The sequence below is a fragment of the Meriones unguiculatus genome, chromosome 19, assembly GCF_030254825.1.
Source record: "Meriones unguiculatus strain TT.TT164.6M chromosome 19, Bangor_MerUng_6.1, whole genome shotgun sequence".
In the NCBI taxonomy this organism is placed as follows: domain Eukaryota; kingdom Metazoa; phylum Chordata; class Mammalia; order Rodentia; family Muridae; genus Meriones; species Meriones unguiculatus.
This window is the reverse complement of record NC_083366.1, coordinates 39559887-39587540: the sequence shown is the minus strand read 5'-3', so window position 1 is coordinate 39587540 and position 27654 is coordinate 39559887. Positions and strand designations below refer to the sequence as shown.

Sequence of the window (27654 nt, the reverse complement as noted above, 5' to 3'; positions counted from 1 at the left end):
TCACTTTTCAAATATTGGCACATGTTTTCTTTTACATTAGCACTGTAACTCCTAACTTGAATTTTTTTCTTTTATAACCATCTTTAAAGTGTCTCAATTATATATTGAGGAACCATGATTCAAAACCATCACTCATCTCTTCCCAGCACCTAACTCCTCATTAATCCCCTTCTTCCATCCCATTCATCAGCAACAGCTGGTCCCATGAGTTCCCTAATTGAGTTGACAGATGCCCTAAATCATCTACTGAGAGCACAGCCCTCTGCCTCTCCTTTACAGGGTTCTGCCAGACTCAGTCCCTGCCTGCAACTAGAAGTTAGATGAATTTTTCACACAAGAGTCTTTTTCAAGATCTCTCTTGGTGATCTTGCTTTAGCTATGTGACTTTGTCTAAAACAGGTTATACAGTTTGACTTGACACTGAGGACTACCTTTTTAAGTTCTTTCATGTTAATCACAGTTTATTTCACATTGTATCCCAGCTGTAGCCCCTCCCTCATTCCCTCCCAATTCCACCCCCCCCCCCCATCTCATCTCCTCCCATGTTCCTCTCCAAGTCCACTGATAGGGGAGGTCCCCTCCCCTTCCATCTAACCCTAACCTATCAGGTCTCATCAGGACTGGATGCATTGTCTTCCTCATGGCCTGGTAAGCCTGGTCCACACCTCAGAGGGAGGTGATCAAAGAGGCAGCACTGAGTTCATGTCAGAGGTACTGCCTGTTCCCATTAATAGGGAACCCACTTGGATACTCAGCTGCCATGGGCTACATCTGTGCAGGGGTTCTAGGTTATCTTCATAAATGGTCCTTGGTTAGAGTATCAGTCTCAGAACAGCAGAAACAGACATATAATAAAGGACATATAATAGAAGATAAACATACTAAAATCTATACAAGGAGAAGTACCCAGAGTAAGATGAGGACTACCTTTAAAGATATCTTTAAAGTAAGCATTCATACAGAGGTAATTCAAATAATTGTCACTTAACATATAAAGCTGTAGAAACTTAATACATTAAGTTAACATATTAACATATAAACATTAAAAACTTAATGTATTGAGATGTAGAAATTGGCTGTGAGTCTCAGCATTTGCTTTGATCCCCTGCTGGTTGGAGTCTTTCAGAGGACATCTATGGAAGATGTCCTGTTCCTGTCCTGTTCCTTCTCTTCAACAGCTTCTGGTGTATTTTCTACTTGCCCCTTTGAATGAAAATTAAGCATCCTCCCTAGGGTCCTCCTTGTTACTTAGCTTTGGATTGTAGTATGATTATCCTGTATTATATTGCTAATATCTGCTTATAAGTGAGTATATACCATGTGTGTGGCTTTTTTTTTTTTTTGGTGGGGGGGAGGGTCTGTGTTACCTTACTCAGGAAAGTCTTTTCCAGATCCATTCATTTGTCTGAAAATTACATGATGTCCTTGTTTGTAACAGCTTAGTAGTATTTCATTGTGTTAGATATGCCACAGTTTCTTCATCCATTCTTTGGCTGAGGGACATCAGGGTTGTTTCTAGTTTCTGGCTATTACAAATAAAGCCAGTATGACCATATATGAACAAATGTCCTCGTTGTATGGTGGAACATCATTATGGTATATACCCAGGAATGGTATAACTGTGTCTTGAGACTCAAAGCCAAACTTTGGGCAGAGCACAGGGAGTCTTATGGAATGGTGGTGGGATAAAAGGACATGGAGGCAACAGGAGCTCCTCAAGGAGACCAACAAGCCTACAAATCTGGGCCTAGGTGGGGCCTGTGTAAACTGATAGACCAACTGTGGACCATGCATGGAGAGGCCCTAGGCCCTCTGCTCAGATATAGCAGATTGGCAGCTCAGTCTTCATGTGGGTTCCTCGTAAGCGGAACAGGGGCAGGTGTCTCTTACATGAACCCTGTTACCTTCTCTTTGATCACATCTACCTGGCAAGGTGGCCTTGCCAGGCCACAGAGGAAGAGGATGCAGGCAGTCCTGAAGGGACTTGATAGTCTAGGTCAGTTGGTAAGGGAGGCAGCCCCCCTTTCTGAGGACTATGGGATTGGGATGGGGGAAAGAGGGAGGGAGGGTAGGAACAGGAGGAGATGAGGGAGGTGGTTACAATTGGGATATAAAGTGAATTAATTAATAAAAATAATTAAAATATGGAAAATTTGAAGTTACAAAGCTTTGAAGCCAAATACAATTCTAGAAATTGTTGTACTACTCAAGATGCAAATACAAAAGAATTACTGATCAAAAGAAGAGATAGCGTGGAAGGTAAAATTACTAAATGAGAAATGTCACAGGTGTTGACCAGCAAGGTTTCCTATTATCTGTGTGTGATGTAAGGAAGGCAGACAAGTTAAGAATGAGCTTCAGGTTTTGGAAACTGGGGAACTGGGTGGGGAAACATCATGACATATACTGAGAATCAGAGAAAAAAATTTTGGTCAGGGACCTTGGGAGTTGAATTTGACTATGCTGAAAGGTAACAAGGATAATGAATGCATGCAGACAGATTGACAGAAAGACCAACCAACAGACAAGCACACACACACACACACACACACTTGAAAAAGTCAATTTTGCTAGTGTAAAGCTAAAAAAAAATCACCTTTAAAATTTTAGATTTGAACCTAGCATTCCAGAATCCACAGAAGGAAAAAAAAAAAAAAAAAAAAAAAAAAAAGGAGGGAAATTCAGAGGCCTAATCTGCAACATCACAGAATTGCTGTTGTGCAAAATATGCTCTTAAGACCCATGTCTAGAATGTCTAATTCTTTCTTTAAAACGTGTTTGCATCGTGGATACATGTTTCTCTCTCTAAGAGGAAGAAATGGTTTTGAAGTATATTAAGGGAATAATTTTCCTCTTTACCACTGTGGTTGGCACTTTGGGGAACATTTTTGTTTCTGTGAATTATATGTTCAGTTCATTGGGAGGCTCTGAGAAGAAACCCATACACCTCATTCTCATGCATTTGGATTTAACAAACATTGTTATCCTTCTTACAAAAGGATTGCCAAAGACAATTGCAGCGTTTGGTTTGAGAAATTTCCTTAATGACATAGGCTGTAAGATCATTGTTTACCTAGAGAGGGTGTCCCGTGGCCTCTCCATCTGCACCAGCCGTCTTCTCACTGTGGTCCAGGCCATCATCATCAGCCCCAGAGCATCTGGGTGGAGGAGGTTCAGTCCAAAGTCTGCATGGCACATCCTTCCATTCTTATCATTCTTTTGGATACTCAGTGCTCTGATCAGTACAAACTTACCATTTTACATTAAAACCACCAAAAATGTGAACCTAACACAGGTTAAAAAAAGTGACAACTATTGTTATTTTTTCCCTGAGAGCTGGATCACAAGATGGATTTTTCTCATTCTCATGGTTCTAAGAGATGCAGTGTTTCAGAGTGCCATGGGAGGGGCCAGTGGCTACATGGTATTTCTTCTCCACAAGCACCACCAGCATGTCCTCTACCTTCAGAACTCCAAGCTTCTCTACAGAACTTCCCCTGAGCTGAGAGCTGCTCAAAGTGTCCTCCTTCTCATGCTTTGTTTTGTTTTCTTCTATTGGACAGATTGTGCCTTTTCTCTATTTATAAATATCTCTTCATAGGACAATTCTTTGATGGTAAATACTCGAGAACTTCTGACCCTTGGTTTTGCAACTTTTAGCCCGCTGGTGCTGATTCACAGGGATTGGCTTCTGGTTGGATGTTGGCATGCTCACTGGGAGAAACTGAGAAAATGTCTCTCTCATTTATCTGTTTAATAAGTGTGAAGAAACTCTCAGGTCTGAAATATTGTGTATAATCAAAATCTCACAAAGCAATTTAAGCATGTGTTTATTCTTCTTTTTTTTTTCAATGCAGTTTATTCAGGAACATTGAACAATCATCGGACCCTGGGGAAAGCCAGCCCACAGCTTAAATAGCCTCTGGGTAGCCAACCCCAGCGTGCTACATGGGCAATGCAGATAGGTCCACATACATGGAAGCAAGCCAGATCCTCAGCCTTAGCCAAATGTGGAGTTGTTTGTGACAGAGAGCACTCACCATCGGGAAGGTGGAAGGCGGAAACCAGCTCCATCTTTAAGGCATAGCATTCCGCAGCTCTCTACTGTTCCCCCTTTTTGTTTTAGACACATCAGGCAAGAGTAGAGGTCTGATCTCTGATATTAGAAATAAATTGGGACTTTGTACCGATGTTCATTTAGGTGTCATCCACCCAAAGAGCATCAGACCCATCCGATACCTTTTTCTCAGAGGCGAGACCTGGGGCATCAACCCGCATGCAATCAGACATGCTCTTCTCTGGGTCGAAAGCGGCTGACCCTGAGTGCAGTGCTTAGCCTCGCATCCTGAGAATAACATTTTAGCTTTTTATGGTAGCCAACCATGCTTGGGGAGACTGTCCTGCTTCAATGGCTGTAAAGGCCTGAATGATAATGGCTGCATTACGCTGTTGTGAGACTCTAATCTTGCATATACACCACAGGCAAACCAAGGAGACCAACACCAGAAGGCCTGCTAACGCTCCCATGCCCACCCATTCCTTCAGATGATTCATGGCTGCAGCAATCCATGGTGATAATCCTGTGGCTAGTCCTGTGTCCACTCTGGTAGAATTTACTGTGATAATGGCCACTCTCAGCTGCTCCATCGTAGTATCGAATTCTCCAGTCCAATTACCTAAAATATAGCTAGACAATTGTTTAGACAGATTTGCAGCACAGGAAAAATTCTCATGTTGTCTGCTAGTGACACAAAGTCCAGCATACTTTCATTGACAGCCCGGTTGAGCCATTTGCCATAGGGTATCAATTTGCTCCTGCAAGAGGTCAATCCTTTGATTGAACACCATCAAGCCTCCTTTTAGTTGAGCATTAATTCCTTTTTGTACATCTAAGGCATGAGCTACATTGGCTAAAAGATTATTCAGGGTCTGAGCAGTCTGCACAGTATGACTCATGGCTAATGCCACGGTGGTAGCTCCAACAGCCGCCAATGAGATGGCAGTAACAGTGGCGGCTGTAGTTCCAAGATCCCTTTTCTGTCTGAAGGGACTCATAGCGTGAGGGGCATCAACAGGCACAGGCACCCAGCGAGGCATGCGAGTAACCAGGGCATACCTAAATTCACTAGCATTCCAGCATTGGGCAAAAAAGCAAGTATCATCACCACAATTACTTGGCTCTATCTGGCTAATAATGAATAAAAATGGGGGATATAAACAAACAGGTGTGGGCTTATAGGAAATATTATGAGAAGCCTTAACCCTCTCATTGGAATATCTTGCATCAGTTCTAGAACTAGCAGTGGTGGTGTCCGAGGTCTGAGTAGGTTCAGGAGACCATTGCCCCCAGGGGTGAGACATGCTCCATGTAACTTGACTAACTCCATGTTTTGGTCCAGTTTTGAAAGTCATTTAAGGTTCTTAAATTATTTTCCCCTTTTTTTTTAATTTTTCCTCAATTACACTTTATTCATTCTGCATACCCCTATAAGCCCCTCCCTCCTCCCCTCCCAACCCACCCTCCCTCCTCCCTCTGCATGCATGCCACTCCCCAAGTCCACTGATAGGGGAGGTTCTCCTCTCCTTTCTGATTTTAGTCCATCAGTTCACATCAAAAGTGGCTGCATTGTCCTCTACTATGGCCTGGTAAGGTTGCTCCCCACCAGGGGGAGGTGATCAAAGAGCAGGCCAATCAGATTATGTCAGAGGCAGTCCCTCTTCACATTACTATGTAACCCAATTGGACTCTGAACTGCCCTGGGCTACATCTGTGCAGGGATTCTGGGTTATCTCCAAGAATAGACCTTGGTTGGAGTATGAGTCTCTGGGAAGTTCCCTGTGTTCAAATTTTCTTGTTCTGTTGCTCTCCTTGTGGAGACCCTGTCCTCTCCAGCTCTTACTATTTCCCAGTTCTTACATAAAATTCCATTCACTCTGCCCAACACTTGCCCATCAGGCTCAGCATCTGCTTTGATAGTCTGTAGGGCAGAGGGTTTCAGAGGCCCTCTGTGGTAGGTTCCTAGGTTGTTTCCTGTTTTCTTCTTCTTCTGATGTCCATCCTCTTTGCCTTTCTGGATGGGGATTGGACATTTTAGTTAGGGTCCTCTCTCTTGCTTAGTTTCTTTAGATGCACAGGTTATAGTGGGTTTGGCCTATGTTGTATGTCTATATGAGTGAGTATATACCATGTGTGTCTTTTTGCTTCTGGGACAACTCACTCAGGATGAACCTTTCCAGATCCCACCATTTACAGGCAAATTTCATGATTTCCTTATTTTTCATTGCTGAGTAATATTCCATTGTGTAGATGTACCACAATTTCTGCATCCATTCTTCAGTTGAGGGGCATCTGGGTTGTTTCCAGCTTCTGGCTATTACAAATAAAGCTGCTACAAACATGGTTGAGCAAATGTCCTTTTTGTGTACTTGAGCCTCTTTTGGATACATGCCTAGGAGTGGTATGGCTGGATCATGGGGAAGCACTATTCCTAGTTGTCTGAGAAAGCACCAGATTGCTTTCCAGAGTGGTTGTACAAGTTTACATTCCCACCAGCAGTGGAGAAGGGTTCCCCTTTCTCCACAACCTCTCCAGCATGTGTTGTCACTTGAGTTTTTGATCTTGGCCATTCTCATGGGTATAAGGTGAAATCTCAGGGTTGTTTTGATTTGCATTTCCCTAATGGCTAGTGAGGTTGAGCATTTCTTTAAGTGCTTCTCTGCCATTCGATATTCCTCTACAGAGAATTCTCTGTTTAGCTCTGTTCCCCATTTTTTAAGTGGATTACTTGGTTTGCTGCTTTCCAGCTTCTTTAGTTCTTTATATATACTGGATATGAGTCCTCTGTCAGATAACGGGTTGGTGAAGATTCTTTCCCAATCTGTAGGCAGTCGCTTTGTTTTGGTGATGGTCTCCTTTGCTTTGCAGAAGCTTTTCAGTTTCATGAGGTCCCATTTATTGATTGTTGCTCTTAGAGCCTGTGCTGTTGGTGTTCTGTTCAGGAAGTTTTCTCCTGTACCAATGAGTTCTAGGGTATTCTCCACTTTTTTTTCTAGCCGATTTAATGTATCAGGTTTTATGTTGAGGTCTTTGATCCACTTGGAGTTCAGGTTTGTGCAGGGTGACAAGTATGGATCTATTTTCATTTTTCTACATGTAGACATCCAGTTGGACCAGCACCATTTGTTGAAGATGCTATCTTTTTTCCATTGTATGGTTTTGGCGCCTTTGTCAAAGATCAGGTGTCCATAAATGTGTGGGTTTATTTCTGGGTCCTCTGTTGGGTTCCATTGATCCACTATTCTGTTATTATGCCAGTACCATGCAGTTTTTAAAACTGTTGCTCTATAGTACAAAACTTAAGATCAGGGATAGAGATACCTCCAGAAGATCATTTATTGTAGAGGATTTTTTTAGCAATTCTGGATTTCTTGTTATTCCATATGAAGTTGAGAATTTTTCTTTCCAGGTCTGTAAAGAATTGTATTGGTAATTTGATGGGAATTGCATTGAATCTGTAGCTTGCTTTTGGTAAGATGGCCATTTTTACTATTTTAATCCTGCCAAGCCATGAGCATGGGACATCTCATATCTTCTTCTAATTCTTTCTTCAGAGACTTGAAATTTTTTTCATACAAGTCTTTGACTTCCTTGGTTAGGGTTACTCCGAGGTACCTTATGTCATTTGTGGCTATTGTGAAGGGTGTTGTTTCCCTAATTTCTTTCTCAGCCCTTTTGTCTTTTGTATATAGGAGGGCTACTGATTTTTTTGAGTTAATTTTGTATCCGGCCACTTTGCTGAAGATGTTTATCAGCTGTAGGAGTTCCCTGGTAGAGTTTTTGGGGTCACTCACGTATACTATCATATCATCTGCAAATAGTGATAATTTGACTTCTTCCTTTCCAATTTTTATCCCCTTGATCTCCTTCAACTGTCTTATTGCTCTAGCAAGGACTTCCAGCAGTATGTTGAAGAGATATGGAGAGAGTGGGCAGCCTTGTCTTGTCCCTGATTTCAGTGGGATTGCTTTAAGTTTTTCTCCATTCAGTTTGATGTTGGCTATAGGTTTGCTGTATATCGCCTTTACTATGTTTAGATATGTGCCTTGTATCCCTGATCTCTCCAATACTTTAAACATGAATGGATGTTGGATTTTGTCAGATGCTTTTTCAGCATCTAGGGAGATTATCATGTGGTTTTTTTCTTTCAGTTTGTTAATATGGTGGATCACATTGATGGATTTCCGTATATTGAACCACCCCTGCATACCTGGGATGAAGCCTACTTGGTCATGGTGGATGATATCTTTGATGTGTTCTTGTATTCCGTTTGCGAGTATTTTGTTGAGTATTTTTCATCAATATTCATAAGGGAGATTGGCCTGAAGTTCTCTTTTTTGGTTGGGTCTTTGTGAGGTTTAGGTACCAAAGTGACTGTGGCTTCATCGAATGAGTTTGGTAATGTTGCTTCTGTTTCGATTTTCTGGAATAGTTTGAAGAGAACTGGAGTTAGCTCTTTTTTGAATGTTTGGTAGAATTCTGCGCTGAAACCCTCAGGTCCTGGGCTTTTTTTTGGATGGGAGACTTTCGATGACTGCTTCTATTTCCTTCGGAAATATAGGACTATTTAATTGATTTACCTGGTCCTGATTTAGCTTTGGTAAGTGGAATCGATCAAGAAAATTGTCCATTTCATTTAAATTTTCAAATTTTGTTGCATATAGACTTTTGAAGTAAGTCCTAATGATTGCTTGGATTTCCTCAGTGTCTGTAGTTATGTCCCCCTTTTCATTTCTGATTTTGTTGATTTGGATGGTGTCTCGCTGCCTTTTAGTTAGCTTGGCTAAAGGTTTGTCTATCTTGTTGATTTTCTCAAAGAACCAGCTCTTGGTTTCATTGATTCTTTGAATTGTTTTATTTGTTTCTAATTGATTGATTTCAGCCCTGAGTTTGATTATGTCCAGCCATCTGCTCCTTCTTGGTGTGTCTGCTTCTTCTTTTTCTAGGGTTTTTAAGTGAGCCATTAAGTTGCTTGAATGTGCTGTCTGAAATTTCTTCTTGAAGGCACTTAGTGCTATGAACTTTCCTCTTAGCACTGCTTTCATTGTGTCCCACAAGTTTGGGTATGTTGTGTCTTCATTTTCATTGAGTTCTAGGAAGATTTTAATTTCTTTCTTTATTTCTTCCCTGACCCAGCTGTCTTTTAGTAGCAAGTTGTTCAGTTTCCATGTATGTGTAGGCTTTTTGCTATTTCTGTTGTTACTGAGGTCCAACTTTATTCCATGGTGATCAGACAAGATACAAGGGATTATTTCAATCTTCTTGTATCTGTTGAGGCTTGCTTTGTGACCAACTATGTGGTCTATTTTGGAGAAGGTTCCATGAGGTGCTGAGAAGAAGGTAAATTCTTTGTGTTTGGGTGTAAGGTTCTGTAAATGTCTGTTAGGTCCATTTGATTCATGACCTCTGTTAGAGATATTGTTTCTTTGTTTAATTTCTGTTTAGTTGACCTGTCCTTTGTTGAGAGTGGGGTGTTAAAGTCTCTCACTATTAGTGTGTGGGGATCTATGTGTGGTTTAAGTTTTATCAGTGTTTCTTTCACAAATGTGGGTGCCCTTGTATTTGGGGCATAGATGTTCAGGATTGTGATGTCTTCTTGGTGGCATTTTCCCTTGATGAGTATGAAGTGTCCTTCCCCATCTCTTTTGATTAATTTTGGTTGAAAGACTATTTTATCAGATATTAGAATGGCTACTCCTGCTTGCTTCTTGGGTCCATTTGCTTGAAAAGCCGTCTTCCATCCCTTTACCCACAGGTAATGTCTATCTTTGTGACTTAGGTGTGTTTCTTGTATACAACAGATTGCTGGGTTTTGTTTACGCATCCATTCTGTTAGTCTGTGTCTTTTTATTGGAGAATTAAGTCCATTGATATTGAGAGATTAATGACCAGTGGCTGTTAGATCCTTTGAATTTGATGTTGGCTGTGGTCATAGGGTTGTGTGCTTGGTTGCTTTTTGTTTTACTGTAGTGGGGTTATTTATTTCCTGTGTTTTCTTGAATGTAGCTAGCTTTCTTGCATTTTATTTTCCCTTCCAGTTTCTTCTGTAATGCTGGATTTGTTTGTAGATATTGTTGAAATTTGTTTTTGTCATTGAATATCTTGTTTTCTCCGTCTATGAGGACTGAGAGTTTTGCAGGGTATAGTAGCCTGGGCTGACATCTGTGTTCTCTTAGGGTCTGCATGATATCCGTCCAGGCCCTTCTAGCTTTCATAGTCTCTGTTGAAAAGTCAGGTGTGATTCTAATGGGTTTGCCATTATATGTTACTTGGCCTTTTTCTCTTGCAGCTTTTAGTATTTTTTCTTTGTTCTGTATACTTACTGTTTTGATTATTATGTGGCGGGAGGACTTTCATTTCTGGTCTAATTTATTGGGTGTTCTGTAGGCCTCTTGTATTCTTATTGGTCTCTCCTTCAAGTTGGGGAAATTTTCTTCGATGATTTTGTTGAAAATATTTTCTGGGCCTTGGTGCAGGGAATCTTCTTTTTCCTCTATTCTATTATTCTTAGGTTTTGTCTTTTTATGTTGTCTTGAATTTCTTGGACGTTCTGTGTCAGGAATTTTTTAGATTTAACATTTTCTTTGACAGATACATCTATTTCTTCCATTGTATCTTCCACACCTGAGATTCTTTGTTCCATTTCTTGTATCCTATTGGTTATGCTAACCTCTGTAGTTCCTGCTTTCTTCCCTAAGTTCTTTCTCTCCACAATTTCTTCCATTTGTGTTTTTTTTAATTTTTCCAATTCTATCTTCAGGTCTTGAGCTATTTTGTTGGTTTCCTTCCCCTGTCTGACTGTATTTTCATGTTTTTCCATCAATTCCTTCAGCTGTTTGTTTGAACAATCCACTGTTTCTTTTATTTCATTCAGTGATTTAAGCATTTCCTCTCTAAAGGCCACAGACTGTTTGGCTGCAGCTTCCCGTATTTCTTCACGGATGGCCGTAATCTCCTTGTCTTTAATTTCCTCCAATTCTTTATGGATAGCCATGATCTGTTTGTTTTTATCTTCCTCTAATTCTTTTCATATTTTATTAGTTTCCTCTGTTATCTTCTTCATGAGCATAGATGTTAGGTCATCTCCTTGAATTTCATTTATGCTGGGGTGTCTAGGGCTATTTGCCCCTGGATAACTGTGTTCTGGAGATGCCATATTGCTCTGGCTTTTGTTGGTTGGACTTTTATGCTGTCCTCCACCCATTGGGCTATCTTAGTTATTTGTATTTAGTTTCTTATTGTTCCTGGACTCTTGTAGTGGAGAGAATCCTTTTGGCAGGAAGATGGTTTTTCCTGAAGGAAGCCTTTCCAGCTTTTTGGGTATAGTCACTGGATGTCTGGTGTTTTTCAGGAGTTGCTACAGCTCACCTCAGGCATAGACAGCTGGGTAGTAACTGTGGTCCTGATTAGTCGAGAGGGCTCTCCTGTCACTGGTAGAAGTCCTGGAGACAGTTGCCCTCCTTCTGGGTTTCTTGCTGTAAATTTAGTGATCAACTGCTGTAACCTGTGTGTCCTGTGGTTTGGTCGGTTTTGTTAGGGATAACTGGTTGCCCCTTGGAGCAGTATCTGGGGGGTTGATCTCAGGGTTCCCGGTCTTTTGTAGGTCTCAGGTTGGGGCTCTGTGCCTCAGAACCCAAGAGGTAATTTGTGGCAGGTGAGTACTGCTCTGGTGTCTTGGGGCCCACAGTTCTGCCTGTAAGGTGTATTTGGTACAATGCAGTCCTCTGGGCTGGTGGAGCGTGCGCCCACCTGCTAGTCTGCGGAAGCTGAGTTTCCAATCACTCTGTGCTCCCTGTTTGGGCCCAGATCTGTGATAGCTGGGCGTACTCACCTGTCTGCGATCTGCAGGCTGCTAGACTTTCTCTAGGTGACCCCAGCAGCACGGTTTCTTCCTTCCCTGTGGGGGTCCTCTCTGGACAGGAGTTCCCAGTCCCTGTTGTACTGGGGCGCACAGCTTGTCTGTACCGCTGAGCTGAGCGCACAGATCTCTGCGCGGCAGGAGCTCAGTTGTGTTGGCGGTGGGTACCCGCCGTCCTAGCGACCTTCCGGGGATAGACTGGGTGACCCGTGATCAGTCTGGCAAGTTTGCTTCCCAGTGGGGTCCCCCCGCGACTGGGACTCCCAGTCTCAGGTATCCTTGTGCTCACGGATCAGCCTAGGAAAGTGATTGGGACACAGACGCTTGCGGCTCCAGCCCAGAGACACAAAGCCCGGGTTACCCGGGATTTCTTCCGGGTTCTGGCTGGGTAGCCGTGAGTGGACCTGACCGATTCCCACACCGTGGGAGCCTCTCCTCACCTGGGAAACACGATTGATGTAGTTTCAGGGCCCAGAGTTCAGTCTCCTGGTCTCTGCACGGCGAGTGCTGTCCTGCTTCTCAAACGCGGTGCTCTCCTGGTGCCGCCATCTTGGCTCCCCGCATGTGTTTAATCTTAAACACTTTTCCAAGTGACTCAAAACCTTGAGCTGAGAGAGGAAGACCCTACCAAATTACAGTGACAAAGAAACCTCATTTTCCATTTGTCATTCTTTCAGATGGATTTTAAAATCTTTTCTATATTTGTATTAATTTACTGTGTATGAATAGTTTGCCTGCATTTATGACTGTGTAGCATATCCATGCCTGGTACCTGTAAACGTTGGAGGAGATCATCAAACATCTAGTAACTGACTAGAGTTTTATTGTTCTGAAACAGTTAGGAGACATTTAACCTGCCTCATCTAGAAGATCAGACAATGCTCTTAAATGTTGAGCCATCTTTCTAGTAGTGAAAAAAATGTCTGTAATTAGGTTTGTAAAACTGGTTTTGCCGCTACTGTGGCTGTGAGCATGATAATAAAATTTGAAATCTTATCAAAATTCATAGTGATTTAATCATGTTAGTCTAAGAATTTCGATATCATGTAGTTGCCAGCCTCTGCTTCCCAAGTACTGGATTAAAGATATTCAACACCATGCCTGGTTTAAGAGTAATCATTTTTAAAAGCTTCTGATCTCTGACACAACAATTAAGCACTCAGTAGTCTCCCTTAATTAATGAATGCTATTGTGCTTGTGATGGAAGATTACAGCATAATTCATTAAACATTAGACACTCAGGACTTCATACTTCTTTCTTCAGTGCAATGATGGAATCTAGTCCGTCCCCCATATAAAATGAAAGAAAACAGAAGTTTAAAGGCCGTAACTAAAGTCAGGTGCTACCTGCTACCAACTCTAGGTGCAAGCCAGTGTTCTCATGGTTTAGGCTTCCAGAAAATTGCAGAGAAGTAAAGCAATCATATATTAATAACTAGGAAGTAGAAGAGAAAGAGCTAAGGTTGGCTTTCCAACTGTTTAGAATATTTTCAAACCTCAGGGATCAAACATCATAGTTTTCCTTACAGGAACATCCTGTTCTATACGAATATGGATCTATGGGAGATTTGCTACAGTTCTTGGATGAGAAAAAATAAAATCATGTATTCTCTAGAAATAAGAAAATCAACTTGATCACAGCGACATAGCTATTAACAAGACTGAAAAAAAATGGATAAACCAGAGGAAAAATAAAAATTGACTGCAGAACCGAATCCAAGAACACATAAAGGATACTATCCACCATTACAAAGTAGGCTTCATCCTAGGCATGCAAGGGTGGTTCAATATACGGAAATCCATCAGTATATTCCACCATATAACAAACTGAAGGAGAAAAACCACATGGTCATCTCCCTAGATGCCAAAAAAGCATTGACAAAAATCCAACACCCATTCATGTTTAAAGTCTTGGAGAGATCAGGGATACAAGGCACATACCTAAACATAGTAAAGGCAATATACAGCCAGCCTATAGCCAACATCAAACTCAATGGAGAGAAACTTAAATCAATCCCATTGAAATCAGGGACAAGGCAAGGCTATCCACTCTCCCCATATCTCTTCAACATAATACTTGAAGTCCTAGCTAGAGTAATAAGACAAGTAAGGGAGATCAAGGGGATGCAAATTGGAAAGGAAGAAGTCAAAGTTTCACTATTTGCAGATGATATGATAGTATACATGAGTGACCTCAAAAATTCATCCAGAGAGCTCCTTCAGTTGATAAACACCTTCCACAAAGTGGCTGGATGCAAAATTAACTCAAAAGAAAAAAAAAATCAGAAGCTCTCCTGTATACCAAAGACAAAAGGGCTGAGAAAGAAATTAGGGAAACAAAACTCTTCACAGTAGCCACAAATGACATAAAGTACCTTCGTGTAACCCTAACCAAGCAAGTGAAAGACTTGTTCTAAAGAAATTCAAGTCTCCAAAGAAAGAAATTGAAGAAGATATCAGAAGATGGAAAGATCTCCCATGCTCATGGATCAGTAGGATTAACATAGTGAAAATGGCCATCCTGCCAAAAGCAATATACAGATTCAATGTAATTCCCATCAAAATACCAACACAATTCTTTACAGACCTTGAAAGAAAAATTCTCAACTTCAAATAGAAAAAAAAACACAAAAAACCCAGAATGGTGAAAACAATCCTGTACAAAAACAGATGATCTGGAGGTATCTCCCTTTTTGATCTCAAGCTGTACTACTGAGCAATAGAAATAACTGCATGGCATTGGCATAGAAACAGAATGGCGAATCAATGGAACCAAATAGAAGACCCAGAATTAAACCTACACACCTAAAGATACTTGATTTTTGATAAAGAAGCCAAAACCATACAATGGAAAAAAGACAGCATTTTCAACAAATGATGCTGGCCTAATTGGTTGTCTTCGTGTATAAAAATGCAAATAGATCCATACCTATCACCCTGCACAAAGCTGAAGTCCAAGTGGATTAAAGACCTCAATATAAAAATGGACTCACTAAACTGGTTAGAAGGAAAAGTGAGGAAGAGCCTTGATCTTATTGGCACAGGAGACAACTTCCTGAACAGAATACCAACAGCACAGGCTCTAAGATCAACAATCAATACATGGGACATCATGAAACTGAAGAGCTTCTGTAAAGCAAAAGACACTTTGATCAGAACAAAAGGAGAGCCTACAGACTGGGAAAGGTTCTTCACCAACCCTATATCTGACAGAGGGCTAATATCTGGAATATATAAAGAACTCAATAAGTTAAACAACAAATCAGGTAATTCAGTTTAAAAATGGGGTACAGAGCTAAACAGAGAATTCACAATAGAGGAATATCAAATGGCAGAGAAACACTTAAAGAAATGCTCAACATACTTAGTCATCAGGGAAATACAAATCAAAACAACCCTGAGATTTCAACTTACATCCATTAGAATGGCTAAGATCAAACACTCAAGTGACAATGCATGCTGGAGAGGATGTGGAGAAAGGGGAACCCTCCTTCATTGCTGGTGGGAATGTAAACTTGTACAAACACTTTGGAAATCAATCTGGTGCTTTCTCAGAGAGTTAGGAATAGCACTTCCTCAAGACCCAGCCATACCACTCCTAGGCATGTATCCAAAAGAGGCTCAAGTACATAACAAGGACATTTGTTCAACCATTTTCATAGCAGCTTTATTCATAATAGCCAGAACCTGGAAACAACCCAGATGTCCATCAATGGAGGAATGGATACAGAAATTGTGGTACACAATGGAATACTACTCAGCAATTAAATACAAGGAAATCATGAAATTTGCAGGCAAATGGTGGGATCTAGAAAAGATTATCCTGAGTGAGGTATCCCAGAAGCAGAAACCTACACACAGTATATAGTCACTTATAAGTGGATATTAAACACATAATATAGAATAAACATACTAAAGTCTGTACACCTAAAGAAGCTGAACAAGAAGGAGGACCCTGGGTATGAGGATCAATCCTCACTCAGAAAGACAAACGGAATGTACACTAGAGGAAGGAAAAAACAAAAAACAGGACAGGAGCCTGCCACAGAAGGCCTCTGAAAGACTCTACCCAGCAGTGTATAAAAGCAGATGATGAGACTCATAACCAAACTTGGACAGAGTGCAGCAAATCTTAGGAAAGAACAGGGAGATAGTTAGACCTGAAGAAGACAGGAGCTCCACAGGGAGAGCAACAGAACCAAAAAATCTAGACGCACGGATCTTTTTTTATTATGTCTCAGGAGGATTTTCTTTTTTGGTCTAATCTATTTGGTGTTCTGTGGGCTTTTTCTTTGTTTATAGGCATCTCTTTCTTTAGACTGGGGAAATTTTCTTCTATAATTTTGTTGAAAATGTCATGGCCTCTCTTGCCTGCTTTCCATCAGTTCCCCCTCTCAAGGCTGCCTTGCCTGGCCTCAGTGGAAGAGGATGAGCTCAATCTGATTCAACTTGATGTACTGGGGTGCATTGGTGGGGTGACTCCCATTTTTTTAAGGAAAAGGGGGGGAAAGATATGAGGAATCAGATGGGAAGGAAAACTGGGAGGAGAGGAGGAAGGGGCTCTGATTAGGATGCAAATATATAAATATAAAAATTAAAGATAAAAAATAAAGATACACAGTTCTTGGAGGGATGGGTGAACTGCACCCTCAAAAGTACAAATGTACTTTAAATAGAAGAAAGGAAACATTTTTGTTTTGTTGGTGGTAGTGGTAGTGGTTAGTTTTCATTTGATGTTTGGTTTTGGTTTTTTTGTTTGTTTTTGGTTGGTTGTATTTTTGCAGATATGCATTATTGTTATTGATGTGTTTTTTTTAAGAGGTGTTAGCTGCATTTGAGTTCCTGTCTGTGAGTTGAGATGTGGATTTGAATCTTGCCAAGAAAATTGTCTATATTTTTCTGACTGGACTTGAGAAATGTCTGTTCTCATAACATGTACATTCAGTGTGGCAGGAGGTAAAGAAAAAAATGATTCTTTCTTCTTATTCTTAGTCTTTTGGTATTTACCAACATTATAATGCTTCTTTCAAAAAACATTACCCCAGACAAGTATCTGTTGGTTTGAGAATCTTTTTTCATGATGTGGTCTGTAAAGGTCTTGTTGACATGAACAGAATCATAAGCTCCAGAGCCTCCAGGTGGGAGAGGCTAGGACTAAGGTCTGCACAGCATGTGCTTCCCTTGCTGTGAATTCTCAGTTCCTTGATCAACATGAATCTCCTCCGTTTCATCAGATAAAAATCAGCATGAACACATCACACCTGAGGAAGAGTGCATTGCACATCTTCTTTGTATAAGAAAATCAGAAAGTGAAATGGACTTTCCTCATGGTTTCAGGGAGGTATGGTTGGGGTCAATGGATACATGGTATTCCTTTCCCACAAACACCACCAGCATGTCCTCTACCTTCAGAACTCCAAGACTCCCAACAAAAATATCCTTGAGCTGAGAGATACTCAAAGTGTCTTCTTCCTAATGTTGTATTTTCTCTTCTTTTATTAAACAGAATGTGGGCTTTCCCTACATTTTAAATTTCTAGTGAGAGAACAATTACTTGATGATATATTCATGAGTCTGTAAGCCTTAGTTATAAAATTCTCATCTGTCTTGTGTTGATTTCACAGAGATGGATACTAATTTTAATTTTGTCATGCATACTGGGAGACAGACACAGAGAAAATGTCTCTTCAACAAATCAGTTTGAAAGAGGTCTGAGCTCTGATTGAACCAAAATCTCATCACAGTGGCTTAAGCAGTTAAATTTTTCAGGCAATGGTCACAGTAAACTGAAACTCTGAGCAGACCTAGTGTTCACAGTCAGTTAGAGAGACATGAACAAATCATTCTCCAGTCTTTCATGAAGTGATACGATTGTAAATCTCGGGGACTGGGTTTTAACTAGTATTAAGGACTAGGAATCACTCAGCATTTTGTTTTAAGATAAGCATTTTTTGGTCTTTTTGCCTGGATTTCCATTGCTAAAATATGATCCTACAGACACATTTGCTATTTTGAGAATTACGAGGAAAACTGCTGTACATGGCAGTGTTCATTTTATCAGTGTCCATTTATACAGTTTATCTCAATAAGATGAGATAAGTAATGGCAGGGAGTTGTTGTTAATTTAAATTGTTTTGATGGGACAGGTTCAGGATGGCTAGAAGAGAGACACCCAAGCTCCTACCTCAAGGTCTGGGGAGGTGGAAAGAAAGACACCTAAGTACCAGCTTCATCCTCTAAGCAGGTGCCACTATGATGAGCAAATGTGTGATGGAGAGAAGGGAAAGATAGAGTACTCGGTATAGAAATGGGGGAGAAAGCGAAGCCGAGTGATTCAGACACTGTGAAGAGAGGTGGATCTGCAGACAAAACAATGGGGAAGAACAGTCATGTATGAGGAACCTGTGCAACCACCTGGGGCATGGTGATATGTGAGCCTGGACTGCCACGGGGGTCTATGGCTCTACCACAGCTGGGACTGATGTCTCTGGCCAATGTAGCCACTGAAAGCCATCTGGATGTACGCAGTCTGGCTGCTGCCTGAGGCCATGTTGATGGCTGGAGGCTGTACAGACACAAGGTGCTAAACTGATCTGGGTGGTCTGTGCTGCCATCTCAGGCCATGGTGCTGAGATGGCTGTCGTGGCCCAGGCTGCTGCTGAGGGTCATGTCTGGGTCCGTGGTCCTCCTGTAGCTGCTGTCTCTGTGGAGGTTCGTGGCCCGGGTGATCACCGAAGGCCATGTGGATGTTCGAGGCCTGGGCTACCAGCTGATACCATGTGGATGTATGAGGGCCATGTTACCTCCGAGAGACATACTGATCCTAGTGGCCTGTGCTGCCATGCTAACTTCCAGCCTATGCTGCTTCCAAGGACCGTGTCTGTGTTTGTGATCCTACAGCAGCCAAGGTCCATGTTACCACCAAAGGTCATGCTGATGTCCCTGGTCTGGGCTGCTGCCTGAGGTCATGTAGATGTCAGAGCACTGTCCAGAGCTGAGCTGGCCCTGCCTCTCTTATGCAATGGAGAGCTGGCACCACCTCTCTATGGGCAGCTCAGTATAGCTGGCTCCAGTGGCAACACTACAGATGAGCTGGCCCGAGCTCTTGTCTGCCATGTGGTGGCATGAGTGTGAGAGAAATACCCCCTTTACCCTCCCTCTCCCAATCCATAGAACCTTCATCATGCTGTAGAGCTGGCCTGGAGGCATGATCACAAGAGAGCTATCCTGGCTCTTCTCAGCAGTGTGAGACAGCTGACCCTGGCGGCATAGAACCAGGAGAGCTGGTTGGCTGACCAACTGGGCTTCCATCCAGACTCAGATCCAGGGCTCTGAGTTGACCCACCCCAACATCCACTCCATCTATGAACTGGTGAATCTCATAAAGGGACAAGTTTAGCAGATCCAAACCTGCAGGATCCCCATGACACAGGGCCACAACAGGCCATCTGAGAGAAGCCCTGGTGAGGATCCAGTACTGATGATGTAGCAGAAGCCAGAGCCCTTGAACCAGACCAATGATGCATTGCATGAACATTTGCAACTAGAGCTGTTTGGGCAAAAGGGTGCTCTGTGTGACACACAGTGACATGCTGTAGCTTTACAGCAAAATGTTTTCTTTCTCTCTTTCTTCCTTCTTTTTTTCCTTTTTTCTTTTATCTGTATTTGTTTTGTTTTGTTTTGTTTGTTTGGGGGAGAAAGTATGAGAGCAGAAAGAGCAGATATGCAGGGATGGGGAGATGAGTGAAATTGGGGTACATAATGTGAAATTCACAAAGAATCAATTAAAAATGTCTAGATGGTCAGGGTGGTTTAGACACATAACACTTGGGAGGCTGAGTCATGAGGGTTGCCATGAATTTAAGGCCAACCTGGCTTACACAGTGAGTTTAGGGGCAGCCTGGGCTTCAGACTGAGACCCTGCTTGGAAGTGAGGGTGGGGACAAGTGAAGGATATATATGTTGGAGAGACAGAGAAAGAGAAGAGGAGCAGAAGGAGAGGACAAAATTAAAAAGGAAATCCATATGGACCCAGCCACAAAACAGGTTATATTTGATCTACAGTATGGTGCTGAGCTTAAATTTTATAAGTGTGTAAGGAAACATTGCTATTTTTTTCTTTAAAAAACAAAAATAAAACCACAGATCTCACAGGTAGGAACTGATGAGCTTCAGAGTTGCAGTCCTCCTGCCTCTGAAACTCAAGTGGTGGAACACAAAGGTAACAATGGTGCAAGGCTATAAAGCATAATTCTAATCAAGAGATCAATGCCAGAGTGATGGGTTCAAAGTTCAGAGAAGCATTTCTGATGTAATGTTAACAGCCCCGCCCAAACCTCTGCTCCTCAATCAATGAAGAGTCCTGTGCAGCAGTGAACTGGGTCTACTATCCTGAGCTCTGTTCTTTTTACCCAGGCCGGGGAGGAGAGGACACATGACCCTAAATGACCTCCAGACCAGGGTGTTTGGGTACACTTACTCTCTGCAGTCCCCAGTTGTATCTGAGCATTTCCCTTTCGCAGTGAGGATCTTTAATGTATTATTCAATTATCTATGAAATTATGAATTACGAAACTATTTCTGATATTCTCAGCCTTATGAAGAAAAGTACTCTTGGATTCTTTGTTGTTTTCTTTTTCTTTCTTTCTTTCTTTCTTTCTTTCTTTCTTTCTTTCTTTCTTGCTTTCTTGCTTTCTTGCTTTCTTGCTTTCTTGCTTTCCTGCTTTCCCTCTTTCTGTTTCTAGTCCTACATCCAAAATGTAACAAAGTGTAGTGTCACAAAGAATAAAGTAAAAAACAGACATAAAGGCATACAATAATACTGTTACCTTTAGAGATTATCCTGAAATACCTGCTTCTGGTTTACATAAAGAGTATGTATCTCACTGAATTTGTAAAAAATGGTCATACACTATGTGTCTTAGCCCCAGAAACAACACACATGAGAGAAAAATGAGGAAGGAGGCTTCCAGGAGATTTCTTTTGTATGAGGTCAGTTTACAGGGCAGAATGGAGGTGACCAGTGAGAGTAGCTAACTCCCAGCAGCAGAGTGGTCAGCTCTGGTCATTACAGGCTGCTGTTTCCAAAAGTGCTAAGGAAGCTTATAAGGATAAATAAGTTAATAATACAATTTCTAGCATATTAAAGACCATGAATGATGGTCACAAAAGTACAAGGAGTAATATTCTCCTTCAAAGGGTGCTGGGTGAGTTAGATACTCCAGATGAGGCTCAAACTCACAGTTGAGCCATCACCCTTGCACATACTGCTGTAAGTACCCTAGAGCAACAGATTGCATCATGGGGCATTGCTGCACAGTTTCCTTCAGACTGACTTATTCCCCACTGGACAGGGCAAGGAGACTCAGAGCCTGGAAAGCTGACCATACTTAAAATTCTCACAAGATCCTCTTCCCAGGGACATATGACTAGTAAACATTTGCCGGGTGAGAAGACACTCTTCCCCTTCCACGGAACAGCTGTCTGCAAATTAGGCAGGCCAAGTCAGTGTGTTATTTCATTTCAGGTCAAGCTGACACAGGTTAGAATCATCTGGGAAGAGGAACCTCAGGTGAGAAAATGCCCCTATCAGATTGGCCTATAAACAAGTCAGTGGGGCATTTTCCTGAGTCATGTCTGATGTGGGCGGGTGAAGCCCATACTGGGTGTTGCCCAACCTGGGTGTGTAGTCCTGCATTATATAAAGAAGTAAGCTGAGGGAGCCAAGGCAGGCTGGCCAGTCCTCCGAGTTTCTGTGGGGATACAGATCTACTCATGTCTTTTTCATAGGTTCTGATGAAAGGCTGAAGTGAACTCTAATTCTATATCCTTGTCAAGGAACATACCTGCAGGACCTGCATGATGCTAGAGATAGTTCCTCATGGGAGTCAGGGTTCGGGCTTCTAGGTACCTGACTCGGCCCCCTGGCCTGTGGTTATCAGTACTGTGGCAGCTATGTCTGAGATATCCTGTGCTCTTTTTGCTGACGTCATCTGTGAAATAGAGAATATCAGATATCAAATACAAAGTAGAGAAATTGGAACAGTAAGTCAACAAAATGTTAAATCAGAAAAATTAAAAAGCATTACTCTGGAGTACTATAAAAAGACAACCTACAGTTCACAGTTATAGAGGAAGCAAAAGAGATTAAGTCAAAAGGCATACAAAATATTTTCAACAACAACAACAAAACATAGAAGAAAACTTCTATAGTTTAAGTAAAGAGATGCTTACCAAGATATAAAAAGCATACAGTTAACCAAATTACACAAGAAAATAAGTAACTTATACATTTAAAATCATACATTGTTCTTCACACAATGACAATTGATGACTTCAATACTCCTCTCTCAGAACTAAGGTCCTACAAATGATAAAAGTAGAGAGACCTCATATTAGTTACTAACAAACATAACTGAAAGCTCTAGAACAACAAGAAACAACAGCCCAAAGGAGCAGAGAGTAAGAGACAATCAAACTCAAGGCTGAAACCAATGAAATAAACAACAAAACAAAACATGAACAACAACAACTAAAAATACAAAGAATCAATTAAACAAGGAGTTGGTTTTTCAAAACATCAACAAGATTGACAAACTCAGCTATATTCACCAAAAAATAAAAATAAAAGATTCAAATTAATAAAATTACAAGTGTAAAGAGCAACATTGCAATAGACAAAATCCAGACTATCATAAGGATATACTATAAAAGACTGCATTTTACCAAACTTGAAAACTTTAAAGAAGTGGATGAATTTCTTGATATTTACAACTTAACTACATTAAATTAAAATCAAATAAATAATTTAAACAGCCCTATAATGTCAAATAGAAATAGTCATTAAAATACTTCTAACTGGAAAGAAGCCCAGGGTCACATGAATTCAGAGCAGAATTTGTCCTTATTATCAAAGAATAACTAAAACCCATACACCTCAAAGTATTCTACAAAATAAAAACTAAAAAAACAAAACAACAACAACAAAAAAGCATTTCCTAATTCTTTTGATGAAGCCTCTTTTATTCTGGTGTCAAATCTATACAAAGACCTGGTGTGGGCTGTTCACCAGAGAACACTTCTCATTCGTGGCCAATAGTGGGCCAGTGACTACACTGGGTGTTTGGGATTCCAGTGTAGCAATGAGCCTTTAAAGATGAGCTTTTAAGCATACACAAAAAAAGTCTTGGTTGACATACTTCAATCAACAAGAACAGTTATCCAGAAGCTGAACTACAATGCTAAAAAGCATGGTTAGTACATTTTGATACCTTTATGGAGTTTGTTGGAGTATGCCTTTGTTTAAGTTTTGGCAGGTGGTGCTGTCTACATGCTGAGTTTTATAAACTGAATGATACTTCCATCATGGACTCAATTTTGTTAAGGTCTGGGGGGCAGTTACAAACCCAGCCAAAAAATAAAAATAAAAATAAAAAAGAGAAATTATAGATCAGTATCTCTTATGAACATGGATACAAACATTCTTAATAAAATACTTGAAAATTTAATTTAAGAATAATATACACCATGATCATGTTGCCTTCATTCAAGGGATGCACAGATGGTTTAACTCATGTAAATCATTAAATGCAACCTACTATATATACAAATTGCAAGACAACATGATCATCTGATTAGATGCAGAAAAGTCCTTTGACAAAATCCAGCCTTCCCTTCATGACAAATCTTGGAGAGAGTAGGAGGACAAGGGACATACCTCAAACACAATAAAAGTAATTTAGAGCAAACACACAGCCAACATCATTCTAAATGGAGATAAACTCAAAGCAATTTCACTAAAATCAGGAATAAGACAAGGATGTCCACTCTCTGTAACAACTCAGTAAAGAATTTGAGATTCTATGTGGAATAATAAGACAACTGAGGAAGCTGAACAGGATGGAAAAAGGAAAAGAAGTCAAAGTATGTTTATCTGCAGATGATATGATTTCACACACAAAAGACCATATGTCTCTACCAGGAAATTTCTACAACTGATAAACACATTTAGCAAAGTAGTAGTATAAAACTAACAAAGAAACAAACAAAACACCCTAACACAGAAATCAGTAGCCTTCTTTGGGGAGAAGGGGCTGACTCTGACTACATTGCTTGTCTTTAGACCCCTTTCCCCTAACTGAGGAAAGGAGATATACCTAGTCTTACTACAAAGTGATATGCCAAGGCTGGGAGGCGTCCTGTTTTCTAAGGAGAAGGAGAGGAAGGCAGGATTTTGAAGAGAAGAGTGGAGAGGAGAAGAGGAGGGAGGGAAAGCCACAATCAAGATGTAAAGTACATAAATAACTTAATAAAAAAGTGATAAAATGAGGAGCCTTCCCATTTATAAAAGACAAATATATAGAGAAAGCAGAGAAACAGTACCCTTCACAATAGACTAAAAAATGTCTTGGAATAACACTAAGTAAGGAAAGGTGTGTAGTAAAAGCTTTAAGACATTGAAGAAACAAAAATCCTAAAAATTGAAGAAGACAAAAGATTGAAAGATTCTCATGTACTCATCGTTATGCAGGATTAATGTGAAAAGTGGGCATCCTGCCAAAAGCAAACTACAGACTCAATGCTATCTCACCCTCAAAATTCCAACACAGTTCCTCACAGATTTTTACTCTTCTTCTGCTTTGTTTTATGGGATGCTTTTCCTTTATTTTTTTTTTTTGGTTGTTTGTTTGATTAAATCTTTTAATTATTTTTCCTTCTGGTTTTTGTTTGGTTTATTTTATTATTTTTGTGGACAAGAGCACAAGGCAGCAAATGTAAAGGTAGCTGGATAGGATGGTATAGGGGATGTGGAAGGTGTTGGATGAAGGGAATAACACTATCAAACTGTATTATATGAAAAATTAAATAAGGAAAAGGAAACACAACAGGAAAAAAACATACCCAGGACTGACTGTAAAGCATGCACCAACCATTAAAAGTCGTACTGAAACAGAACAGGTCCATAGTGCCTTACTGTGTCCTAAACAACCCTCGGATGTGGTACTCATTTTTTTATTATTAATAAATAACACGCTTGAAAAATATTTTTTAAATGATCACTTTGGATTATCAGAAATACCTTCCAAGGCCATTCTCGGTTTAGGGAGTAGAAACCCTAGAGGGAAAATTGCAAGACTGGAGTTAAGCCCAAACTACCAGAACCACTTGCACACTGCTCACCTTCCTTCTCCTTACTCACAGAGACTATAATTACAATCAGAAAGTTTTTGGGTTCAGCAAATGACAGAACATCAGGGAGAAGGCAGGGCTGGCCTCAGGGATGGAGACAGAAGGATCCTTTTCCCCTGATAAGCCAAACTCCTGGGTGTGACATCCTGACACCTTGCTTGAGCACAGGGACTTGGGGTTGATAAAAGGGCCTGGCTGGTGCTGTAGGACACTTACCCTGAGTCCTGCACAGACTGCACAGGTGAGTGCTGCATGTCATGGTGGATGAGGCTGCATTTGACATCAGAAGAATCTGTGGAGGGCTGAAGTGTGGGAGAGAAGGAAGGATGCGGTCTCTCTGTCATTCTGAAGGAGGAAAGTGGCAGGATTCAGGGAGAAGATGGACTATCATTTCCAAACTACAATCCAGAATTGTGTCAGTGTCCACAAGGAGTGTGTGCATGGCCAGAGCTGCTCCTTCCCCAGGGCAGGCAGGGGTAGGAGACAGAAGCAGCTGCAGTGCAGCTGGAGTAGGAAGCTCTTGCTCACTCAGCTTCTGCACAATCTTTGTGTGATTTTCCCTCCAAAGACTGAGAACTTTGATCTGAGCTGTATGACATCTGGTGACTTCAGTCTATGTAGATGGAGAGGTATTTCTTGCTTTATTACAATTCCATTTGTTGTGATTTTCCTTTTTCTTAGATCCAGCACAAACCATGAAATATGAGAATTGTATATAAAGTGGACATGAGGTTACATACTAACACTAACAATGGATTTTAGAGAATTGATCTTTAGAACTTCTGGGCACTTTCAAAAGTATTATGTATGTCAGCTTACTGACTCCCTAAAATACACCTTTATTGGATAATACATAACTTACATATGCAAAATAGTTTCTATAAAAAACAAATAATAAACACAAAGTGATAAATAGATGAATAAGGGAATCAGAATTTACATCCACAGTAGGTGGTCACAGAGCATCTTCTTCTGTATCCTGAACTTTCTAAGGTTTTGGTATTACCCGAGCTTCTGGAATATTTATAGCCCTCCACCACATCATTTGTGGCAAAAATTCCCCCTTCAATTGGATGAACATGGACTGAACTGTTTCATTCTAGCATGGTGGATGTAAGAGGCTTGTGGAAGCTAGTTAAAATGTACATATGTGGACTGAAGAGCTGGCTCGGTGGTTGAAGAGTCTTACTTCTAATGCAGAGCTCCCTATTCAGCTTTAAGCACCACATGACAGCAAACCATCAGCTACAATTCCAGCTCCAGGGAATCTAATGCCTTATGTCTGAAGACAGCAGGCACATAAGTGATGCCCAGGCATATATGCACACACAAAATATAACTAAAATTAAAAAGAAATAAAATATAAATGTCTCTCTGATGGTTCTGTGAGTAGGTGTAAATAGGTAATTTTTCAGTACAGGTGTGACACTACTCAGAAAACAAAGAAAACTTCTTTATTTCAATAAATAAATTGGTATTTCCAAGAACCAAAGAGGTGCATTTGTAAAAATATACAGTAAAATATAAGATCATTAGAGATAATGTAAAAATGTAAAAATATAATATCATTAGAGATAATGCAACTAAAAATTAGCCACATTGACACATGCCTTTAAAGATAGTCCATGATAGTTGGTGGATCTGTGGGAACTTGGAAATTTCCCTCCCCTGTGCATGCAAGGAAACACAGAAAACATTACTGCATGAGCAATACAAATTGGACTGATCCTGCAGAACTTTAAGGAAAGAGAACCACCAGGACATCTTTCCTGGAGAGCATTTCAGTTCATCTCTGTGGGTTATTTCCGATAGTGCAACTCAGTTAGCGGTTTATGCATAATTTGTTTTTTAGAGCATTCCATAAGAGCATCTTTCAGGTCTTCTCAGCACAGAGGGGCTGGTATGAAGGGATGAATAAACAGCATAGTCCTGTGGGCAGCACTTAACTATGAAGGGTCATGGCTGGAATCAAATCAGGAAGAAAACATCGCACGTAGCCTTGTCAAAGGATTGAGTATCAGTGTTATAATTGCTGAAGAAAAGCTGAAAGTAATCCACAGATAAATTTGGTGAATAGTAGAGAAAACTAAACTGTGGAAGACAAATAAGCTTAAAGTTTCCACATAAAACAATTTATGATTTGTGAAAATGGAATCAAAATGAATACATTTCTGTTTTAATCCTCATTTTAACTTTAAACAGAATGATAATACAGAAAACAAATGTCATGTGTAAAATTACACAAATCAGTATAGGTTATTGGGTTGTGTGTCATTTGTAGGATATATGTAGCATTACTGACTGAAAAAGAAATCAATGATTTGATGACTTTGGAAATCAAAGTTGTAGGAGTACCTTTGTTTGAAGTCCAGAGGAACAATGCCTAAGCTGAGAGCTGAGATTGTCAGGAAAAGCACATAAATTAGGGGGTGGGTTACTTTTAATGTGATCACACAAATAAGATGATACAAAAAATTAATCCTATCATCTCATTCAATCTATGTGTTATTTATCGCCAAGGTCAATTCAGAATTGCACAAAGAGAAAAGCG

The 27654-nt window shown here is 40.6% G+C and overlaps 1 pseudogene; it reads left to right on the top strand.

Annotated features, from left to right (window-relative positions):
• Window positions 1–2818: 2818 nt before the first annotated feature.
• LOC110566081 (vomeronasal type-1 receptor 4-like) lies at window positions 2819–3757 on the top strand (annotated as a pseudogene).
• Window positions 3758–27654: the final 23897 nt, after the last annotated feature.